Source organism: Panulirus ornatus, chromosome 1 (assembly GCF_036320965.1).
Source record: "Panulirus ornatus isolate Po-2019 chromosome 1, ASM3632096v1, whole genome shotgun sequence".
In the NCBI taxonomy this organism is placed as follows: Eukaryota; Metazoa; Arthropoda; class Malacostraca; order Decapoda; family Palinuridae; genus Panulirus; species Panulirus ornatus.
This window is the reverse complement of record NC_092224.1, coordinates 25,054,184-25,069,348: the sequence shown is the minus strand read 5'-3', so window position 1 is coordinate 25,069,348 and position 15,165 is coordinate 25,054,184. Positions and strand designations below refer to the sequence as shown.

The following is a 15,165-nucleotide window of genomic DNA, read 5'->3' as shown; positions in this document are numbered from 1 at the left end:
GGATGAGGATATCTTCAGTGTGAAAGCCAACAGATGAACTAATTAGTGTCAGGATACGTAGATAGATCAGTGTTCAGTGTGAGAGTATGCGGATGAGGACATGGAGAAACAGAATCATGACAATGCTAAGCATGCGTCTACGTAAGTATGACAGTATGTGTAGATCAAACCCAGCATACTCGTGAGCCCAGCATACTCTTATTTGATGATATAATGATAGAGTGTCAGATGTACGAGTCATGATCGGTGCTCTACTGCGTGTGAACGAGAGTCGAAATCATGAAATTTCTGGTTTAAAAATGTTAATTAGGAAGGTAATAAAACAGTGTTGGATTACCACATCTGTATATTAACCAGCGTCTGGTTAATGAAGCTGGTGAATCATCGCAAATCTGGCAATAAAATCCCCTGTCATTACTAACGAGACAATAGAAAACGATTAAGGAACAAAAAATAGAAAACGGGATTCTCAACAGAAAACGATTAAGGCACAAAGAATAGAAAACGGGATTCATTAAAGTACTAGCAAAGAATGAATGTATGGAAATATGAGATAGTGAGTGAGGGAATGAGTGCATGGAAATATGAGATACTGAGTGAGGGAATGAGTGTATGGAAATACGAAATAGTGAGTGAGGGAAGGCCATAAGTAGGAAGTTATGAGTGAAGTGAGAGAAGATAAGGAGGACAAGAAAGTGAGAAATTCACAGGAAAATGAACGTGACTAAACCACGAGACAATGAAAATTCGAAAATGGCTACCTAACACGTTTTCTCCTTCGTCCCTCATTCCTACAGATCTCTTTGAGCCGGAAAAAGTTTCTTGAAAAAAAAAGATTTAAATTTGCATCAAAAGCAGGAAAAATAAAATCTTTTGCATTCTGCTACAAAAAAAAAAGGGGGGGAATTTTGGTCTGATGAAACGACGGAGCTGGTGGTTGGGTCTCGAAGTCTACGATACATGACGCTGTTGCCAAGGGCGCTTGCCTACGAGATCCTTCGACGAGAGTTTGCCGGGGAGCAAAGGCGAGCGCGTAGCGCTAACCGCAGGAAAGTCTAAGAGAACCAAGAATGATCCGTGTGTGAGTCATGCCATGTTAAAGACGTATGAGTGAGATGGAGAGGTTGCATGTTTGTGCACTGAGAGACAGCAACTCTAGGGAAGAGAGAGAGAGAGAGAGAGAGAGAGAGAGAGAGAGAGAGAGAGAGAGAGAGAGAGAGAGAGACTATATGATGATCTGTAGGTCACCCGTAAGTTGCGATTTCAAGGTGAGGTTTCGAGAGGAATGTTAAAAAACAACAGGCGCCACCCACACATCGCTGGCGTGGGGCGGGGGAGGGCTGTGGTGGTGCCCATTAAGTGTGTGTTCAGAACACATAGCGTTCACGGGCCCATGAGGTTTACATGACGAGTTTACATAGGGCTGCAAATACAGCCAGGAAGAGTGTGAGGGGGAAAAACTTATACAAAAGAAAAAGAATACAAAGAGATCATACAAATTGATTTGTTGTTTCGAAAAGTTGGTTATGCACTTAAGGAACACTTGCAAGTTTATAAGTGCATGAAGTATATGAGTGTGTCGAAGAGTGTGTTGAGAGAGAACGTGTCTGAGTGGCATAGTGAGTGTGTGAAGACAGAAGTGAGTTATTTAACATCTTGGTTGTCAAAACAGAGTGCGTTGGTCTCCTCACTCAGGCCCTCCCTGTCCACAACCTGTACCTCCCCAAACACCTGCAACACTCCACACACCTGGAGCAACTCCACACACCTGCAACACTCCACCCACTTGGAGTAACTCACATACCTGCAACACTCCACCAACCTGGAGCAACTCACACACCTGCAACAATTCACACACCTGGAATGATTCACACACCTGCAACACTTCACACACCCGGAGCAACTCACATACTTGCAACACTCCACACACCTGCAACACTCCTTACACTTGCACAGCCCCACAAAACTGCACTTCTCCATACATCTGCATCACTCTATACACCTGCACCGCCCCTCACTCCTGCAACACTCCATACACCTGCTACATGAATAAGTCTTGTACCGCCTCACAGATCCACACTTCTGCATACACCTGCATCACTCCATGTGCTAAAGCACTCCACACACCTGCACCACTCCAAACACATCTACACCACTCCAAACATACCTTCAGTACTCCACACACCTGCAACACCTCATACACCTCCCACATTTAAAACATTTGTACCGACACACACACACATCTGTGCTCCTCTACACACCTGCACCACTCCACACACCTGCACCACTCCACACATCGGCACCACTCCACACATCGGCAACACACACCCACTCCATACACCCCGCCCACCACACACACACGCTCCACCGCACACCCACTCCATACACTCCGCCCACCACACACACACGCCCCACCACACACCTTCCCTTACACACTCTAACCACACACTCTCACCTTGGGATTATACACACATTATTAAACCGGTAAGCTTGTACTGGGGAAAAAATGATTTCCCCTAAATTTTTAGCTCAAATTTCTATCATATACTTTTTCTTATGCGCCTGCTGCTGTGGTAGGGCTGTGTTGCCTTAACGCTCTGTCCGTACATCCGTCCGTATCTGTCCGTATAAACGTACACCCACCATCTGGAGGCCTGCTGAATAGCAGTGGTACTGTACTTGATAACACACACACACACACACACACACACACACACACACACACACACACACACACACACACACACACACATCTTCAGATCCACCGTACAGGGAACTCTTATGATCCTTCTTAGATAAACTCTGTTATAACAGTATAGGTATCCACCACCTCCAACACTTCATCATCCACCACCTACAACACTTCATCATCCACCACCTGCAACACTTCATCATCCACCACCTCCAACACTACATCATCCACCACCTACAACACTTCATCATCCACCACCTGCAACACTTCATCATCCACCACCTACAACACTTCATCATCCACCACCTCCAACACTACATCATCCACCACCTACAACACTTCATCATCCACCACCTGCAACACTTCATCATCCACCACCTACAACACTTCATCATCCACCACCTACAACACTTCATCATCCACCACCTGCAACACTTCATCATCCACGACCTACAACACTATATCATCTACCACCTCCAACACTACATCATCCACCACCTGCAACACTTCATCATCCACCACCTGCAACACTTCATCATCCACCACCTGCAACACTTCATCATCCACCACCTCCAACACTACATCATCCACCACCTACAACACTTCACCATCCACCACCTCCAACACTACATCATCCACCACCTGCAACACTTCATCATCCACCACCTACAACACTTCATCATCCACCACCTCCAACACTACATCATCCACCACCTACAACACTTCATCATCCACGACCTACAACACTATATCATCCACCACCTCCAACACTACATCATCCACCACCTGCAACACTTCATCATCCACCACCTCCAACACTTCATCATCCACCACCTACAACACTTCATCATCCACCACCTACAACACTTCATCATCCACCACCTGCAACACTTCATCATCCACCACCTACAACACTACATCATCCACCACCTGCAACACTTCATCATCCACCACCTGCAACACTTCATCATCCACCATCTCCAACACTACATCATCCACCACCTGCAACACTTCATCATCCACCACCTCCAACACTTCATCATCCACCACCTCCAACACTACATCATCCACCACCTCCAACACTTCATCATCCACCACCTACAACACTTCATCATCCACCACCTCCAACACTACATCATCCACCACCTCCAACACTACATCATCCACCATCAAAATTACGTCCTCCTCTAACACTGGCAATAATACCATCCCTCCCTCCAACGATATGATCTTCAAATCCTCCAAAGACACTCCATCAGATACGGAGGCAATAATGGGCTTAACACCTCATCTTGGGGGCAAGATAGAGGAACCATTCTGGCTGTAAGATCGAGTTTTATACTGCTGAGCACGTGGGCCTTCGACCTTCGCTGTCGCGTTGGATGGAAATGTTTTGCCTCCCGTGAGTAAATTTACAACAGGATTACTTGTACTTTGACTTCTCTTTACGAGTAGTGTACATGGGTTTGTTACGTCTGTACGAGTAGTGTACATGGGTTTGTTACGTCTGTACGAGTAGTGTACATGGGCTTGCTATGTCTTTACGAGTAGTGTACATGGGTTTGTTACGTCTGTACGAGTAGTTTACATGGGTTTGTTACGTCTGTACGAGTAGTTTACATGGGCTTGCTATGTCTTTACGAGTAGTGTACATGGGTTTGTTACGTCTGTACGAGTAGTGTACATGGGCTTGCTATGTCTTTACGAGTAGTGTACATGGGTTTGTTACGTCTGTACGAGTAGTGTACATGGGCTTGCTATGTCTTTACGAGTAGTGTACATGGGTTTGCTATGTCTTTACGATTAGTGTACATGGGCTAGCTATGGCTTTACGAGTAGTACACATGGGGTCGTTATGGCATTACGAGCGGTGTACGTGGGTTTGTTATTGCTTAACGAGTAGCGTAAATGGGTTCGTTATAGTATTACGAGCAATGTATATGGGTTTGTTATCGCTTAACGAGTAATTTTTATGGGTTCGTTATAGTGTTACGAGTAGTGCGCACAGGTTGTTCATGGCTTTACATAGGTGGTGTACATAGGTCTGTTAGAGATACTGTAAGGCCTGGAAAACATCTCTCTCTCTCTCTCTCTCTCTCTCTCTCTCTCTCTCTCTCTCTCTCTCTCTCTCTCTCTCTCTCTCTCTCTCTCTCTCTCTCTCTCTCTCTCTCTTAGAAACAGTATCCACTACACGGAGACCTTTGTGTGTGTGTGTGTATGTGTGTGTGTGTGTGTGTGTGTGTGTGTGTGTGTTGCCACCTATTCTCCATACGACGACGGAGCCTTACACTCGCGGGGCCCCCATCTCTTACCCTTATTTATGGTCATGTATTCTTCCTTTCGGTAGCATTCGTATGTACTGTCACTTCGTTCACTTGCTTCCAAGATATATATAGTTTTCATTTCTAACCTCATTTTTTTTTCCTGCAAGTGTGGTTAGACTGAGAGATTCCCTCTTTTCTTCGTAGCTCATTCCTTAAAGACCCAGAACCACTTAAGATGCATTCTTCTGGACTCCTTCCAGCAGCTCTGAGTAGTTCATCAAGTGAGACCAGACTGTTATGTCGTATTCCAGTTTTAGGCTAATGTTAGTCCTATATATCTCCTTAAACATCTCACGATCCACGTGCTTCGTTCACAATTCTCACACTGTCCAAAATGTAGTTTGTGTCCCTCCCGATCCATCTCATATGATGAACTGGTGACACATTAAGGCATGATGTCAACTCCTACACCTCGTATGCAGCATGGCTCCCGTAATCTCAAATACCCTCGTTGCTTTTGCTCAGTTCCTCCTCCAGCCTCTTGATATCAGTGTTATACAAGCGTTCCGATGGCTTGTAGAGCCAGGCTTCCGTAGCCTATATAAACTCATGATCGACGGCAGCGCAGGTTAGACTTCGCGTTTCCGAAGCAGATAATCATCATTTAGGATCTGGTCTTGGCTGTAAGGAGATTGGTTGAGTTGCTCGTAACTACGAGCACGAACGGCAAACTGTGCAATATGGGTCGCGTGGACTAGCACTCTCTCATAGAACAGGAAGACACCTTTAGTCGACATTCCTCGACGTTTCCCCTTGATGAAACTCTTACAGTGTGAGAATCAGGCCTGCGATCATAGGTCTGACATTCCTGAAAAGGTCAGTCTCCGTCTTGCCTGCCGAGGGTTGCGTTCGGAACTTATTTAAGGTCGGAGATATAGTGTTGATATCTACCATTTAAGGTCGGAGATATAGTGTTGATATCTACCATTTAAGGTCGGAGATAATGGTGTTGATATCTACCATTTAAGGTCGGAGATATGGTGTTGATATCTACCATTTAAGGTCGGAGATATGGTGTTGATATCTACCATTTAAGGTCGGAGATATAGTGTTGATATCTACCATTTAAGGTCGGAGATATTGTGTTGATATCTACCATTTAAGGTCGGAGATATAGTGTTGATATCTACCATTTTCGTGGATCCTAGAGTGGACACCGGATCTTAGTGATCGAACTTGGTCTCATCCCTTGTTACCAGATGGGAAAGAAGGATGGCTATATGGCTTCATACAGTCAGGTTCCCCGCGCCTTGAGACATCCCTCTGATGATGATCTTGATGGCTGAGGCTTCTGGGGAACCCATTTTGCTGAAGGCTCTAAACACAACCAACTGCTCATGGATGATGGCAGCAACACGTCTACATGAAATTCCAAATTCATTGTCGGTTTCATCGATTGTATTGCGTGGCTCTGCCTCCGTCAGGTTCTCGACGTTGGTTACAGTTCCCTCGTCAGTAGTGTCTGAAGGCCATCCTGAAGGGGGGATGGGTTTCATCCTCAAGACTCTCAAGGCGCGCGCTTGTGTTCGGCCGCGCTCGAACCCTTTAACCCAACCTGTTACTTTGGGCGTATGAAGGGGCGTCATCCCTGGACACCACCGACGTACGCTGAGTGATATCCATCGCATAGACCAGTTCTTTAGATAAGAACTTAACATTATCTATCTATCTATCTATCTATCTATCTATCTATCTATTTATATATATATATATATATATATATATATATATATATATATATATATATATATATATATATATATATATATATATATACTTTTTCACTTTATCTTTGGGAAATGAAGTGTACATAAGCATGAGCCGATCATAGCACATACAGTTTCATGTACTCTCTCTCTCTCTCTCTCTCTCTCTCTCTCTCTCTCTCTCTCTCTCTCTCTCTCTCTCTCTCTCTCTCTCACCTGGTTCTTACCTCCCCTCGCGCGCTCCCCGCTCTCACACCCGACCCTCTCTCCCTTGCCTTGCGACAACGGGGCCATGTAACAGTAATATCCCATTTCAAAGCGAGTCATATTGCAATTGATTAAAAGCGAATTCTGGCAGGAGCGGATGTCAATAGCGCTCAGCAGGAGCAGGAGCAGGGGGCGCCCCAGGCTGGCAGGGAAGGTCCAGAGGCAGGAGGAGTGATGGGGAAGACTCCCTCCTTAGTGTGGAGGGAAGCATTCCCTCTATTCCCTTCTTTTACGATCCTGCCCCTGAAAAGGAGGGTAATTGACTTTGCCGTTAGAGGACTCTGCCTTATTAGTCAGCTTATCTGATTTTAGCGGTCGGCGTGTGTGTGTGTGTGTGTGTGTGTGTGTGTGTGCGCGCGCGCGCGCGCGCGCGCGAATCCTATTTGCGTGTTACAGGGAGAGTGTTTTACACTCGTGTTGCCCAGTCTCTTAACCTTGTTTATATGTACTATGTCTTTACTCCTATACACACACACACACACACACACACACACACACACACACACACAACTAATCCAGCTACCCATTTATCGACCAGCACCGAGGGGAAGATGAACACCTGGGTTAGGTGTAGACCAACTGCAGGTCCTACCTCATGGTCAGTAACGCTGGCCAGGACACCATAGAGGCGCGCAATAGTGTATGTGTGTCTCTCTCTCTGTCTGTCTGTCTGTCTGTGAGGACACTAAGTCAACACATAAATAGGAATAAGAACTAATAACAAAATGATCATGAAAGAGGCTCGATAAACAGTACCGTCGCTATTCTGTTACCTTGACGACTACCATTATGTTACCGCCATTTTCCTAACGGGCTGTAACAGGCGATTATGTTCCATTATGACGTCGTTCTTCCGAGTTCACAGGATGGTGTAGTTGTGCGCTATGTCCAGGTCTTCTATGGCCTGGCTCCTCGTCTCTTATCTTATGTCTTCACGGAGTAAAAATTAGTTGTCTGTCTTATGTCTCGTAACGATACATCCTTCAAATGTCTTCATGATTCTCCTCTTTATATTCTCCCGTAAGAATTCTCTTATCTGCTTAACCTTCTTCCTTTAAACAACTACGGAAAAAAAAAAGAAAATCCTTAAACCGAATGTGATTATAAAAGTTTTCGAACAAACTCAGACAAAAATTCCTGGGACATATCGGAATGAAGCTGTGCCGAAACCTCTGCCTCGAGTGTCACACAGGCACACGGTACTGCTTCGGTCAAGTGCGTATTGGGATTTCGGGGCTTCAGGGAGTGTCTCGAAAATTTAGTCCGTGACTTTACATTTCTGATCTTATCTCCTCGTGGTGGTCTGATGTTGTAGCTGTTGAAAATGTCGCCTTCATTTTTGTAGAAATTAAAGAAACGCTTTGTAAGGAAATATCAGTCGGACTTGTCTATCTATCTATGGGCCACCGCATAGATCGCAGAGGTAGACAAAAAAAGATTTTGTGATCACCCACCAGACATTTGTAATGATCAAGATTCTATCATTGTAGGAGATTTTAACGTAACGGTATCTAGGAATGAGATCAGTAAGACACTGACTGCCCTTTTGAATGAGTCACTTGGTATGGGATAACGTCCAGGTGAATGGAGGTTTGCCAGTGTGGCACAGACATTCAGAAAAAAAATATAATATGTCTTCGCCCGGAAAGTATCATCCTATTAAGTTAATGTCTGTGGTTAGAAACCTTATGGAAACTATCATTCGGGTTAGAACTGTCAACTAATGAGAGTACCATCTCTCAATAATCGACTTTCAACATGGTTTTCCGACGATATCGCTCATGTCTTAACAAATCTGCTTGATTTCTTTATGATATGAAAAAAAAACACGCTTGACGAAAGTAAAACAGTTGATGTCATCTACTGAGATTTTCAAAAAGTATTCGATAAGTTTCGTATCAAAGCTTACCAGCAAAAATTAAGTCGTATGGCATTAATGGGGTTGTACTCAGTGGATGGGGAAACTGGCAGGCTGGCCGTAAACAAACAGGTGTGACTAATGGTCAAGCCTTAGAATGGCTAAACGTAACAGGTGGAGTACCACAAGGATCATTCTTGGGTCCGGTTCTCTTTTTCGTATACATCAAGGGCACTGATAATGGGCTGTTTTGCAAGCTATCAAAATTCAATGACGATTAAAACTGGGAAATAAATCTACAAATGAGCTCGAAATTCTACAGTTTCAAGACTGACATAGACGAAATTATAGGCTGGCAAATGAATTTTAAGGTCGATAAGCGCATAATTTTACATATCAGGAGCGAAAAGGAAAGGCAAGCTGCAGTGTGAATTCTGTTGAACTGCATAAGGTAAATATGGAAAAAGACTTAGGCGTAAGAATTTCTGGTGACCTAAAACGAAGTAAGCAGTGCACAGAAGCAATGAAAAGAGCAAATAAGATTCTTGGATTTATAGGTAGAGCCTTCGAAATTAAGTCCAGGGAAATCATCCTTATTCTTTGTATATAGTTCACTGGTTCCACCCCATTTTGAATATCGGTTCAGTTTTGGTCACCCTACATGAAAAGAAGACATAGACAGAATAGATAGAGCGCAGCGTCAAGCTACCAAGATGATTCCCAGACTAAGAAGTAAATCTTACAAGAGGAGATTGAACGACTTGAATCTGTTTAGCTTAGAAAAAAAAAAGAAGTTAAGAAGTGATCCAATACAAGGATTCAAATTTTTCAAAGGCTTTGATAAACTTGATCTATCAACTTACTTAAGACTTGATTCGTCTGAGTTTACTCGTAGTAATGGATATAAAAACTCGTGGGCAAACGATTTACCTCGAATGAGGCGAAGTACTCTATTTTTCAACAAGATTGTGAACATATGGTACGATTCGCCAGTTAGAGTGATCGACAGCAGTTTTAAAGATACGTTGAGGAATAGACTTGATACACATTTAGCCTTACGGTCAAGACTTACATTATTTGCGCCTCCTGGTCACATTGGCAATTTGCAGGTTATTCTCCTTGAATCATCTACGTGCACTTGTGATGTTGAAACCACACTAATCCGTGAGTCTCTGATGTCTTCCACGACCACAAAGAGCCTCGAAAGGATCAAGTGGTCTGTCGCTATTCGTATTCCTCCGTTTTCTTCTTAAGATCCCATATACCTTCCGCTTACAAGGGAGTCTTGCAGGTTCATGTCCAAGTTTCACGTCCATATGAATACTTTGCCATACGTAGCGTGTAGAAGTTCTCAGTCCGCTTTGGATGTTTAGCTTCTCCGATTTCCGCAGATTTTCTGAAGCGCCGCTTTATCCAAACTTAATCTTATACTTTAGTCTTACGTTCAGTAAAATCTCATTCATTAGTGTTACGTTCAGTAAAACCTCAGTCATTAGTGTTACGTTCAGTAAAACCTCATTCATTAGTCTTACGTTCAGTAAAAATCTTATTCTTTTGTCTTACGTTCAGTAAACATCTTATTCTTTAGTCTTACATTCAGTAAAATCTCATTCTTTAGTTTTACGTTCAGTAAAAAAAAAAAAAGGACGAGATAGCTAAATCATCTATGAGGGAAATGTGAAAAATACAATGTAAATTGAATGTAAAATGTTTACTGTCGTTACTCTCATAACCATTTCGAAAAGAAAGTTTTCTTTCCCATTTTTTTTCCCCATCTCGAGTGGATTACATTCAGAACTGATGCAGCCCAGAGGGCAGGAACGACGCTGAGTGAGGTCTGTCTGTCTGTATGTACGTCTTTCACAGTGTCTCCCTGTCTCTGTCTGTCTGTCTATCACAGCGTCTTCCTGTCTCCACTTGTCTGTTTGTCTGTCTGTATATCCATCACAGTGTATCCCCATGTCTCTGCTTGCCTGTCTCTCTACGCCAGCCATAGTGTCTACGTATCTCTGTCTGTCTGTCTGTCCTATTTCTGTTTCGCCCGTCCTAATGGTAAGTCGATCAATCATGAATAATTCTGTTTTTTTTTCGAAAACATGAATCGGTTTTGACGCTGAATGGCTTTGCATTTTTTTCGTTAGGGTCAAAAGGTTAAAGGTTAAGATCGCTGGGCAGAGGTCATATGAACAGCACACTGGCAGTGACATCACAGCAACCTTGTAGCGACCCCACAGTGCCCTTGGCAGTGACATCACAGTACCCGCTAGTGACATCAGAGCACCTCGATTGTGACATTGGCTCAGTGGTGACATCACAGCGCCCCAGCAGTGATATCACAGCATCCCGTAATGGAAGCAATGCTTCTCGTCAGTGACATCACAACGTCTCTTAGTGACACATCACAGCGCCCTGGTGGTAACATCACAAGGCCCTGGTGGTGACATCATAGCTACAACGTTCTCTGAACGATGTTATACCTTGTGTATTGACAAGACCGCGGAAATGACCCATGAAAGAGGCTGGAAGTCTGATCCCATTCTTAAGGTCATAAAAGGTCAAAGATCAAGGCCATGGAGCTATGAGACTAACAGTGGGTGTAGTCTTACCCAGGTCTACCACCTCGTTCGAGAACAGTCGTTAGTCATTCGTTAGGTCACCCAATGAGGTAATCATTAAGGCACCTAATGAGGTACTCATTAGAACGCCCTCTGGGATGACCTTCCTGAAGACCATAGGCTAACCTCATCCTGGCCATAGAGCGTGAGTCTGGCCCCACACAGGTCGCATAATACGGGGCTGGCCCTCACCCTGGCCATAGAGCGCGCGGCTGGCCTCACCTTGGCCACTGAGCGCGGGGCTGTCCTCACCCTGGCCACAGAGCGTGGGACTAGCCCTCACCCTGGCCCCAGCGAACCACCTCACAGTTATTCACCGTCGATTAATTAAGCCAAAGCTGGGCCAGGAACCTGTTGGGCCCCAGCCGGATCACTGCCGCTAAGCTGGCGGGAGGCAGCGTTTTCGGTGTAGGACGGGAGGGGAGAGGTTGTAGTGAGGGCTGTACAGGCTGGGTGCTAGCTAGGTGTAGAGTGTGAGGAGAGAGGTGTAGCGAGGCTTGTGGAGGCTGGGTGTTGGGTGTAGATTGGGTGGGGAAGGTGTAGCGAATGGTGTAGGTCTTGGGTGTTGGGGGGGTAGGTTCTGCATCGTATGAGAAGGATGTGAAGCCATAGGGGTGTTATATGTAGAGGGTTGCATAATTGATTGTAATGATGTGTATTCGTTAGAGTGTAGGGTATGGTGTAGGGATGGGTGTCAGTCTAGGTGTAGGCGAGGGTGCGGTGAAGAGTGTAGAGTGGTGTGGAGGGGAGGGCGTTGTGAAGAGCGTGGCGTGGTGTGTTGGGTGTGACGTGCGGTGTAGGGCGTGGTAAGTGGTGTGTGTTTGTGTGTGTTAGTCTTTTGTTCAAGATGTGACATAAAATATAATGTGTGGTGCAAGATATAGCATGATGTAGCATCAGTAGTGTGTAGGAAGGGTTATGATATGTATATAACCTGGGTGTAGGGTTATGTGTAGGGTGTAGTGTGGGGTTTTGATAGTGTTGGTTTTAGTACAGACGAAGATCAGGAGGTAAGGAATGCGGGAGGGTGTGGGTCAGGAAGTAAAGGGAGTGTATGCCAGGGTGTAAATGAGGGGTGTAGGAGAGTATGGAGTGTGTGTGTGTGTGTGTGTGTGTGTGTGTGTGTGTGAGTGTGTGTGAGTGGAGGGAAGGATGGGAAGTAATCCTGTCCGTCCGCGGCAAACACTCGGTAATGAAACAGTCATGTCCCAACTGTGGTCGATGGAGTTAGGCGGCGATGTCTCTGTAACGTGCTGATATTTACCTCACATTTCCTTCTCGACCAAGAGGTCCATATCTTACCTGACAGTCTATTTCAAGACACCTGGACACCCTTGCAAGTGAATCTGAGCCACGGGACAGTACATGAAGCCGTGGGTGATGGCGACTGTACTCACAGTAGTATGTTTCGCTCAAGTCCTGTGGCTGTGTTGTATCATATGACGGGTGTAGATAACCTCGACGCCTCAACCCTCGAGCATGACGGTAGAGCCCTTGAACCCGACCGCATGACGGTAGAGCCCTTGAACCCTCGAGCATAACGGTAGAGCCCTTGAACCTAACCGCATGACGGTAGAGCCCTTGAACCCGACCGCATGACGGCAGAACCCTTGAACCCGACCGCATGACCCGTGAGCGCGATGGCCTTGCCTTGCCTTTGACCTTACCATTATCAATGGCTCGGTCAACCACCAGGTGTTGACCCACTATATGAGTACCTTAGCCCACTATATGAAGGCTGTTAGCCCACTACATACACCGTATTCCCAACAGGTGGAGACAAACTGCCCACCTTTAAGATGCAACACTCCGAATCCCTAATCATTCTTCTCCCCTTGGACCTCCCACTGGTGAAATAAGAGATCACCACTGCGAAGAATGTAAAGTAAGATGTGCTGTCTAAGTGAGAGTCATTAAGGTGCAAATTATTATAGGTGAGAACCATCGATTTGTACATAAGTGCATAAGTGAACATTAGTGAGTATTAGTGAGGTATAAGGTATAAGTGCGTGTCAGTGAGAAGGATGGTGTAAGCGAGTTTCAGTGAGATTGACGGTATGAGTGAGTATCAGTGAGATATACGATATCTCTGAGCATCAGTGAGGTATATGGCGTAAGGCAGTGTCGGATAGATATAATACATAAGGAAACATTAGTGGGTGTCAGTCCTCAGTATAAGTAAGGTGTAAATGTAAGTGAGTAGTAGTGAACTTGTACGGTATAAGCGAGTACTAGTTAGATATAAGTACAAGAGAGTCTTACTAACGTGTAAGGTTTAAGTACACGTGGTAGTGGTGTAAGTATAAGCGGGATGTATAGTATAAGTAGCTAGTAAGTCGTACCTTATACGTCAAAATCAGTGTGGCGGTGTAGGTATAAGGGAGGTGGCCGTTATAAATGAAGATCAATGTGGTGATGTAGGTATAAGAGAGAAGGAAGCTGTAAGGGGGGATCAGTATGGTCGTGGTGTAGGTATAAGGGAATGGACACTATAAGGGAAGATCAGTGTGGTGATGGTATAGGTATAAGGGGGTTGGAGACTATAAGGGAGGATCAGTGTGGTGACGGTGTAGGTATAAGGGAGATGGGCACTATAAGGGAGGATCAGTGTGGTGTACACTATAAGCGAATGATTGGGAGGAGTCAACATTTACTCACGGCTCATACATATTTATGACCCATATGTTAATGATGTCTGTTATTGTCCGTCCCTGGCCCCCCCTCCTCTTCCTCCTCACTCCTCTCTCTCTCTCTCTCTCTCTCTCTCTCTCTCTCTCTCTCTCTCTCTCTCTCTCTCTCTCTCTCTCTCCCTCGACAGAATCTCGCCCTCGCAGATACTCGAAGGTAGATAACCTCCTTCCCTCATGGCCCCATCATGCGGTAACCCCCACAAGACGCACATGGGGCTTGGACATCCCAACCCCTCTAGGAGCATCCCAGACCTCACCATTGGGTGTACACCTCCGGTGGGGAGAGGAAGACTCGAGGAGGGGAGGAAGTTTTTCACCCAAGTTGATAAACTAACTTTTCAGGTGAAGTCTTAATTAGAATATTTTTTCCCACGTTCCCTTTTTGGGGGTCAGGGCGATTTTTAATTTGCTTTTTTTTTTTAGACCTTCCCTTCAACTTTCCTCATATATATATATATATATATATATATATATATATATATATATATATATATATATATATATATATATATATATATATACATTTGGATGAAGCATGAGTTTCTTCACGTACATCCATTGCCGACCATGAGCCCTCATGGATTCGAATCCTGGGCGCGGCAGTCTGTCCACGGCCAATCCCAGCTGTTCATCCTCTCCTGGTGTGTGTGTGTGTGTGTGTGTGTACGCACATACGAATATATACGACACACACATACAAAGTTAAGAAGCGAAGCAACACTAGTGTACAACTCTTCCCGAAACACACGAATAGCAATCACGTAGTTAAGACGTTAAAACATCTATCAGTACAAACAACACGGGTCCCTATACTCCACAGCAAGATAGACATACAAAGAAGTGCATCTGTGGTAGGTTCGCATTAGCGTGTAGTCGAAAAGCACGTATCCAATGCCATCTTACGGCGCGTGACCCAACTAAAAACTCATCGTAGAAAAAAAAGAAGACACTATCATATTACGGAATTCGGTCCTGCGATCACAGATGATCGTAATACGTAACATATCGCTCAA

The 15,165-nt window shown here is 44.8% G+C and overlaps 1 protein-coding gene across 1 annotated transcript in view; it reads right to left on the bottom strand.

The window, feature by feature from the left end:
- The window catches only part of LOC139764693 (thyroid transcription factor 1-like), a 99,296-nt gene that overhangs the window by 46,132 nt on the left and 37,999 nt on the right, over window positions 1–15,165 (bottom strand). The gene's annotated exons all lie outside the window — the stretch shown is intronic.